Source organism: Streptopelia decaocto (assembly GCF_964273445.1).
Source record: "Streptopelia decaocto genome assembly, chromosome: 5".
Taxonomy (NCBI): domain Eukaryota; kingdom Metazoa; phylum Chordata; class Aves; order Columbiformes; family Columbidae; genus Streptopelia; species Streptopelia decaocto.
Window position 1 is genome coordinate 40,581,523 of NC_138659.1, and position 10,119 is coordinate 40,591,641.

At 37.2% G+C, this 10,119-nt stretch overlaps 1 long non-coding RNA gene across 1 annotated transcript; it reads right to left on the reverse strand.

Moving 5' to 3' along the window:
- Positions 1–741: 741 nt before the first annotated feature.
- Positions 742–9,808, reverse strand: LOC309439899. Its single transcript, XR_014184082.1, has 4 exons — positions 9,755–9,808; positions 3,941–4,155; positions 2,371–2,434; positions 742–845 (listed from the first exon to the last, which is right to left on the reverse strand). It is a non-coding gene; the product is annotated as an uncharacterized lncRNA (long non-coding RNA).
- Between the last annotated feature and the right edge of the window lie 311 nt (positions 9,809–10,119).

Consider the following 10,119-nt stretch of genomic DNA (forward strand, 5'->3'; position numbering starts at 1 on the left):
AAAAGCTATAATTCCTCTCTCCAACAGCTGTCAAAGCCCAAACTCTGGTATCTGCTGATGCATGCTAATATGCTAATACCGTAACATATCTGTCAAGATACACATTTGGTATGAGGTAGAGCCTTCTACATAAACATTAAATGCTTGCTCTAGTCAACATCAATTGCTGATGTAACTGTCTAAGTCATCTTAGTTGTCAACATCAGGATGGGAGAGCTTTACTTAAATAATGCTATGCCTTTGTATGTTTTAAAAGGCCTCCAAATACAACGCCATTATAACAGGCACAGAGGAACACTCGGCCTCTTTTCAGAATCCTTGAGAAGCATGTTAAATTGTATTATTCTTAAAACATTAAACAAGTTGCCATACTGCCATGTGACCTTTCAGTTGCAAATCTCTTTTCAAAACTGCTTGGTTCCCTAATCATTTGATAGTCATCACAAAACACAAGATAAAAATGACCATGTCTATTAAGATGAAAGGCAACGTGAATGCATTCTTTTTCGGCATATATTTAAATATTTGCTGTCAAATATGAGACTACCATCCAGCTTAAAAAACTGTAAGCTTTGCATTTTGGGGTCTTTCCCTAAGTGCATTTAAGCTTTGCATGTGTTTGTGTGCATGCATCCAGCAACGCAGATAGCAAAAAAAAATAAAGAAAAACTTCCAAATACATGCAAATATTTCTTGAATGAAAGCATCACCCTGATTCAATAAGCACATTTGTAACAGGGGCAGCTTCTCCTCTTTCTATGTAGATAAGGATCCTGTTGTGACAAGGGACACAGGTACAGAGATGAAGAGAAATCACCAGCTGCTCTTCTCAGCCTTTTCATTGCCTATGCAAGACAAGTAAGAAATAGCAAAAGGATCCATTATGATAAATACACTGTCAATGACCACTGTACTATTCTTAAACTTTCACCTATGTGATGATTTCAAGGCTGCTTACACCTCATGTAACTTGCAATTATACACACAGCTGTGATCACATGTTCGTGATGAAAGAAGTCTGAAGATGGTTAAATTTCAGAAGTATGGAGCACTTAAAATTTCTTTTTAGTTTGTAATTATGAGTTTAAACATAGGAAGTATATTTTCCCCAGGCTGTTTCTTTATTTCACTGGAAATATTGAGGACTGAACAAAGACACGGAGAAAATTTGGTTTTGAACAATCCATATGTAATTTACATGGATAGTTTTGCATTTATGGACAAGTTGTGATTGTGTATTTGCAAACAAGTAGTTATGCCTTTCACTGTTGGCAAAAATCATTTGTTACTAAACCATTCTTTAGGCACATTACCTTCATTCCAGTGTCACCTCTATAGCTTCCAATTTAAACCATGCATCTTTCATCCTCATATACAATATCTTCAATGATCTGTATTTTTTGTTAAAAAGTTACTAGTCTTTCAAATCTGCATGATACCAGTATGTTCAAGTGTATGTGCACCACCTTTAATGAACCTTGGCAATATTGCAGCCAACAGAAACGGATTTTTCTATTTACATGGTATTAGCCAAGCGAAGTGTTGGGCTGACTAAGATGTTTTGTATTATTATCCTGTAAGAGTCATGAACTCAATTCAAGGAGCTTGTATTCTAGAAAAGTGCTAGCAAAGATTCCAGGCGAAGGACACACAGGTATAGATTGTCTGCTTGGAGGAAGAGCCAACATGAAACAGGCAGCAGTGACTACCTTAGAAAGACCACGCCAGAGACAGTCGGGCCTTAGAACTGCCTCTTAGTTGCTTCATTAGGAGTTACTTGGAGTGATATAACCAAATTTTGCTCTAATGTTTCATATTTGTGAGAGAGGGATATTGGAGTGACTACTCTAGCATCTTCCATTTCTGTTCACCTAGCTCAAAATATCCTTGGTACTATTAAGGTGGTACTAAGTTGTTCTGACTAAGTGACTCAGAACTCAACAGTTAGTCTGGCTTCCTGTGATCTGCTAGTCTCTTCCTCCAGTATCTGCCACTTACTCTCCTCTTTATCTCAGCCCTTGAGGAGTGAAGAGATGGTTGGCTGAATTTAGCATCTCGCAAGTGTGCTTATGCACTGGAGCATGAGTATGTGAATCTGACACGGTGAGCTGGTGGAAGAGTGCAGCTGATTTAGCAATCACAACAAAATAACCTTTCAAGCCAATCATGCTGTTCCTCTAGGCTCCTGTTTCCAGAGGATCCCAGCTAAAGGGTTTACAACAAAAACAAAGCAAATGTGTATTGCCAGGAAGCAAAGCAGAACACCTTGATGTGGGTCAGTACATCCACCACCTCATGACAGAGCTCTCACTGCTTGAGGGCATATTCACTTTTGTCTACCAAACAGCTACTTCAAGTTAGGTATTCTACCTTGTGCTGTGGTCTTGATTTCCTTATTGTCTCCAGCTGCATTTTCATATTTTCCTTGGAGCATCTGTGAGAAGGTAAGAGTAGAATAACTGTTGTTAAAAGCAGTTTGGAGTGAAACATTAGAAAAAAGTATGTATTTTTCAGATCTGCCAGGTAAGACAAATAGCAGACTGTGACTCCTGTTGAAACTGTATGGCATTGCATCACCAACCGTCGGCATAGATAATCAAGGCAGTGCTCCTCCAACCACACAGACTGGCCTGAAACCATGTCCTGAGTTCATTTAACTACATTTCTACATGAAACTAAGCACATCTTTTAGTCTGCTCAGGGCTTGGGCTCGAATTCCAACCTTAGAATTTTAATTTGGTTTTCTCCTGTTAACAATGGATAAACCAGAAGGAACACAAATTTCCAGATCTGAAATTCACTTGGCATTACTGGCAGCTCAAGGCTAAATGTGATTCTGCTAGAAAGCTGACTACCTTTTACACTTCTTTACTCAGATTTGAGTAAGGTAGGAAAAGATCATTGTCACAGGCCTCCTTATACACTAAGAATAAAACATGAGCAAAGCAGCTGCTCTTTATCAGAGAATGAGAAATAACACATTTATTCCAGCCAATAATTTACATTATAATCCTGGATTCTTGCTTTCAACCCCCACCCCCGCCCCATTATATAGGATTCTCCTTTTTTTGTTTTATATGAAGGCTTAACTTACTCTGTACTTTCATCTACTTTGAGGACCCTCTTGAAAAGAGAACCTGTATTAATTGTGAAATATGGATATATAGAAATAGAGGGACAGGGAAGAGCTGATCATATCTTTCATTTTAATATGGAAAGACATGTTTCCTTAACTCAAGAGAACGTCTCCTCTCAGGGTTCTAGTCCGGGTATACTTCCTACCTATGTGTGCTCTGCTATGGTCTCAGTCCTCCAAGGTATATAGTGTTGCTTAAAGCAGGAGGCTGGACTACATGACCTGCGGGATCCTTTCCAACCACCATGTCTGCAATTCTGTCTCTCATTTCTATCATGTCATTCCTTGCCCTCTCCATCTATGGCAAATATTTAATTTGTAAATTGTCCTAGAACAATTTCCTTTGTCTGCTTGAAACTACTGTCACCTGGCTGACATATACAGCTGTGCCAATATGCCATAAGCTGGCTGCTCAGCAAGAGCAGAAGCAGTGATCTCCTCTAAGGTTCTGTTCATCAGAAAAGCTCAGGAGGCACACACAGAAAAAAAAGAAAAAAAAAAAGGAGATCTCTACCAAAAGGTCAAAAAGTCTGCTTTAATTCATGAGGAGCCTTGTGCAGTCTGCCTGCCCTTCCTAGCAAACGTCTAAGGAATGATATGACAACAGTCAGCCAACATTAAGACATCATGAAGTAACTAAGGTCAAGAGGCATCTATGGTCATATCTGTTATCATGATAAACTGTCTAACTAGAATAATCTCACTTAGATAAGTGTGTCTGTGTCATGAAAACTGATCTGACAGCAATCCCAGTTACTGTCAAGAACGGCACCATTAGCCTGTGCAATAAAAAATATAACTTACCAGTCACTGTCCTCCCTGCTCCAGAGGTGACCAGTGTAAATCAAGAGGCTGCTGTATCACAGATGAGCTGAGTGACTTTAATGAGAAATCTCGTCCTTATGGATTACTGTTCCCTTGCCACATCTTGTCAGCAATTCTTCAGAAAAATTATTCTACCATTCCCAATTGCAAGGAAACAGATGGCACATGGAGGGAACCTCTCTGATGTGTAGTCTCTTGGTAAAACAAGAATAAATATATTAAAGACCAAAGGCCAACACTAATATTATCTTCTACCAAAATGCTGCTTAACTAGGCTACATTTATTTTCTATTTAACAGTTAGATAGGACAGTCATTGTTTGACCTGCATTTAGCTCATTCCTGCAATAGCTGCCTAAGCAATATACACTGTTTTCATACTGTAGAATAACAACAATAAAACAATCTACTGTAGGGCATAGAAACAGATGAAGTAATATTACTAGGAACACATGATTTTCCTTGGATTTCCAAGTATCTGAACAAATATCAGGGCATCTATCCTTTAGTCATAATTTATACATAGGCATACTGCATATGCATCTACGCATATGAAATCTATCCAAGAGATAATACATACTCAGTAAAGCACATTCATAACAACTCTTGCTAGTGCGATGAATCTCAACCTTTATGAATTAATGTGACATGTTACAAAAATGAATATCTAAGTAGCAGTGAACTGATACAAAATGTATTCTTTATTTCTTTCCATGATTCTCAGCTATCTAACAGAAAAAAAGAGATGAAAATTTTCAAAAGGCAAAAGTTATACACAAACTTGTAAATAACATCTTTAGCAACTTACAGCTGGAGAATAAGCAGAGAAATAGCATTTTTTCTTACTGAGGTATTATGGGAAAGTTTGGTTAAATTCCTGTTTATAAGGATAGAGATCACTCCCTTAGAGAAAGTAATTCATTCAAACATACTTGGCACAGTGTTCAACAATCTTTACTTCTGCGAGCTGCAGCCAAGCAAAGCCACTGAGTAAAGCAACAGTATAGATACGCAACTTGTGAACATACTACTAAAGATATCAAAAATTTGCAACTTCTAGTAAGTTCCTGGAACTGTTTCTACATTACTATGCTATTTCTTGGGTCAAAAACATAGTGCTGTGGAAGGAGACTAGGTACTGCTTATAGGACAAAGAATAATTCAGAGGATGCCCTAAGAACCTGTACCATTGACTATTAATGTGGCTGGTCTTTAGCTGTTCTTAAAAACTCTACACTCATGTAGAAAATGAAAGGGAATCAAGTAATGGTTCAGTTTTGCAGATTTTCATTCCCTTTCCAAGAACTCTCCTGGAGAGTAAAAAGTTGGGATAAGCATCTGATTTTCCTGTTAGAGGAAATTCCCTTTAAAGTACTGAGGAGACATTCACACAACGTTGAGTTCCCAGCCCTGTTATACAAGCATCTCAGGCAGGTGCTGCAACAACCTCCAGCCAGCATACATGTCACTGGAACAGTTTCGGTTCTCCAGCCAGTGGCAAGAAAAACAAAACAGAGAATACATAACAATATAAGAAATAAAAGCCAAAAATTAGATACAAATTGCTATCTGAAGTCTGCCTGAACAGTGTTTATCTCATTGGCAATGCTACTAAATCATTCATCCCACCATAAAAAAAGAATTTCTCTGGAAAAACAAGACACAGTTTTTCCTAGAACCAACCCAGTACCCTGGCAGTTGGCATTAAGCATATTAAAGTTTTGATGAAGGGAGACTGAGAACATGTTTGCTGTTTGTAGAAAGTGAACAGCTTTAATGCTACCTTTCATATTTCATAAGCTTTAAATAAAGTAATTACACCCAGTCTTGCCTTCCATGTCACAATCTATTACTTTTCACCTAAACACAGCTCTGCTGACACCTTCAGCACATCAAAAGAAAATGTTATTCTAGAGGCGGTTAAGATGACCAATTCGTACCTTCTTTTATTTTGTGCTGGCTATATGGTAGCTGTGAATATGGTATATGGTAGATGTGAATAACCACTTATCTCGCAGAGTTAAATGTAGAGGATATGACTCACATGCCCTGATACAGACTGTTTATTAGTCATGACCACATGACCATGGGTTTGTGCTATGATAATCTCTGACTCCTGCTATTCCTATCACGCCCATGAGTTTTTGATGATGATACATGAGAACATTCAGTTGTGAATGAGAACAAAGTGCCCTGTACTATGATATTATCTGTTGTACTCCTGTGCATTTTTACAGGTGCTGATGGATTTCCAGGAGCAACTGAGCAAACAAACCCAGAGCTGTGATCAAATTTACTGCTGCATATGCAGTTGCCCTAGTTCTAAGCCATGCAGAATTGTCTGAATGTGGATTTCAATATCTTTTGTAAGGCAAAAAGGATAGTTGCACATTTTACAACTTTTTCATCCTGCTTTCAGCCAGTAATTCTCCAGCCATGGTTCTTAACACTGTCACTGCTAGAGTTGATGTCATTTTCAAGTGAGAAGATGCACCTCATGATTTATCAATGTCACTATAAAACCCATTTATAATTTTCTGTAGTCTGTGAAGGAAAATAGACAGCAAGCAATTATGCATCTTCCATAAACTGGCACGAGACTGCAGCCCATCAAAGAGTCAGATATGTAATGCTTTAAGACAAACAAGTGGGATTGGACTAGCTGATCTTTCGAGGTCCCTTCCAATCCCTAACATTCTGTGATTCTGTGAAACACACAATAAACACAAGTGGCTACTCTGAAAACATTAGGCCTGACAGTGGTTTGTAAATTCTGAGCTGTAAGATTTTATCACCGATGGCTCCAGAACCTAGAGAACCTTCAAGTGCATAACGTAGATCCACACTGCATTTCAGGCATGAGTTCCGACTCACACCCATCCCTGAGCTTAAGCTATTCTCCCACCTATGTTATTTCAGTAAGATCCAAGACATGGTGTGTCCTGTTCTACCCTGGAGGTGATTCCAGACACATACCTTCATGCAGTGTGTATGAATGCACACACTGTGCCCAGTCCCATTTCTTCTATCTGCACTTGCTGTGTCGTGACATGGTGACTGGTACAGAACTCTTCACTGAAGAGATGGTGGGGTTTTGAAGGCTTTTGGCACTTTTATAATTTTATGGTCTTGAATCACTAAGTTACAAGTATTTTACATGCAGCAATATGGATAAAAATAGCCAGTTTATTTTTAACTTATTCTTTGACCTGATGTATATAATGTTCATGACTGCGGGAGTCAAAGGTCATTTAATATGGTCACATGGCTTCCCATCCTACCTCTATATTGCTGACAACACTGGTGTTTGTCCAAATATTTTCCAGAAGGCATCCAAACTTTATTAAATACACCAAGAGGTTGACAATCCATCAATTTTCTTAGTATTTTACTATAATTGGTTCACTTTAATTTTTAAAGTTCTTTTCCAGCTCACCAAGTCATTGATTCTTATATCTTTCTTCATCAGACTTGGATGAAGATAGTGGATAACAATAGCTCCAGTGTCACTGTTATCTAATACTGTCAGTAGATCACAGAAGTACATTTGTTCTCATCTTGCAGGAGTAGAACCTCATTGAAGACTACAAAGTTTTAATTGATACATTTGTTATCAAGAAATTGCAATAAGAGATAAAGATCTTATTTGTGCCAATGGATATTTATGACATAAAAAGTATCAGTACCCACTGTATTTATATCAGTTATCATACATTTCAAACATTCTAAAATGTAACATAACGTGTGTGTGTGTGTGTGTATGAATGTAAATATATATCTATATGAAAAACACATTAGTTGCATGATAAAGGCCTGATTCTGCAGAAACTCCAACTTTCTGCTCAACTTTACTTTTTGTGAACAGGACAATGGATGAGAAGGACAGTGCATTATGTCAAGTGCTCACATAGCTCTTCAGTGGCTTTGAGCAGATTATGTGTTAGGATCATTTGGCCATCAGTCTAATTTATTCTCCCAAAGACAGCCAATTAACATTACCTAAGAAACACACAAACCATGTCAATAATTTTGCAGATTGCACTGTATTGTCTGACTGAGGTCACGGGGTAAGGTTTATATATATGCAATGAAAATCTGTTATTCCAGTTGTTTTTAACTTGCTTGATCTGCCAGTTCAACAAATCCAGATACAAGCAGCAGATTTTCCAAGGTTATGCTATATATATCCATATAATGCACATAGTCATACCATCGTTGGATCAAAACTTCTTGATTTTTATAAGATAAACTGTGTGAGCACAGTCACTATTCAGTGGTTTGACCTCTGCCTGCCACAGCAAGTCTGCACTATACTTGTTTCTCATGTATGCTACAGAGAGATTTTTCTGCAGTGGCCTTTTAGAGTGACTGCATACAAATTATCATGCCCTGATATAGTTTTTCGTGACATCTTGAAGCACTACAGCTACACACTCAAGGAGAAACTTCACCAGAAAGGAAACATTCTTTGAAAAATCAATGAGATTAGATGTCCTGGCTTGAGAAAGGAAGTAATAACAAAGATTACAAAACATCATTATTATTCAGAATACTACAGATTCTTGCACCTAAAAATTTTTGTACATTACTGTTCATATTTAATTTGTAAGAATTTTCAGATGAACAGCATTGATCTCACCTGAAAAGCTTATACATTAAAGATATATAACTTTACTCAAATTTTTCTATGGCAGGAATTATTCTTTAAGGGTTGTACTTGAGATACGGTGCCGAGCTCTCTTCTATGGAAACAGCAATATAAATAATTATAAATAGCTATGTAAATAGCCAAGTAAAAAGCAATAAACAATTTTTTCTTTTACAGCAGATTTCGGGAATTAGCATTTTCTTTAACATGCCATGTGTTGTCCTCTCAATCACATATTTCTACTGCCCTTAAACATACAGTGCATAATGCATATCATACCTTCTATTTATTATTTAAAATAGAAATTATTGTAGCTTTTAATACTTTTCAGAGTAATGTCTGAATTTCTCCATTTCAAAGAACTGAACCAATTTTATAATTGATCTTTTATCTAAAGCATTAACTTTTTAATACATACAAATGTTAATCTGACGCTCAGCCTTAACTGAATCAATCTGTCAGGCCCAAGCTGCTTATTTGTGGAAAAAAATCTTTCAGCTGGAGCTTTTGAAAGTAGGAATTGACAGAAGAAATTCTTCAAATGATAATAAACCTAAAGAACTAGGATATGAAGATGGAGAATAAGATCACAAATCATTTTATCATGTTCCAATCCAGGGTTTCTCAAGTGTGAGAACAGGTTTTACTGAGTCTCTCAGGATATAATTGTCCTCAAATAATCCACAGCCACTTTTTTGTAATGTTACCATTTTTTTTTTTTAAATATAAACCTTTCTTTAAGGGACTAGCTGAAACAGATAATTTTGTTCATTGAAATTAAAAATAAAAGTCAGGTATTTGAGAGCTCTGAATAAAATAAATCTCTCAACTTTTTAACTTCAATATTTGTTTTCAGAAGTTACACTAGATTATTTATCATTCGTTATTTTTTGCAAACTTACCTTTTAGTGTCATAAATCTCAGCACACATAGTATCAGATTGTTCTAACTTGATGATCATCATAAAAAATTCAGCACATTGTGAAACAGAAAATAAGCAATTCATACCTAATGTATGAAACTACTATGTGAGGACATGCCTCAACATCTCTGTGCAAAGCTGACAAAACAAACATCTGTACTGTGGAAAATGTTGGTGGCTAAGAAAAAGTGATTGTAAGTTGTTATGAAGACAACATCACATACCTTATCAGTAACATACATTGTTGGATCACGTGTTATAGAAGACCTTCAGACAGAGATCTAGAAAGGAAACAAACATTAATCAACAGTTACTTTGCTTAGTATGGCTAGGAACATTGTGTTGCCTTGATAACGAATTAATTCAGAATTCCCAGGGGAACCTTTAAAATAAGGAACTATGGTTAACCTTCTCTCTATAATAGTCACTGGAGTACACAGAGTCCTGGGACGCCAAATGGCCCATGGCAACAGTGGTCCTGTGCAGTCACCAGCGTCTCTCCCACACTGGCTGCTATGGCCCAGTTGGGAAGTGACAACCAGAGGATTCTGCAGATCTTTTATTCTCATTTGTTCAGACCCCACAGTCT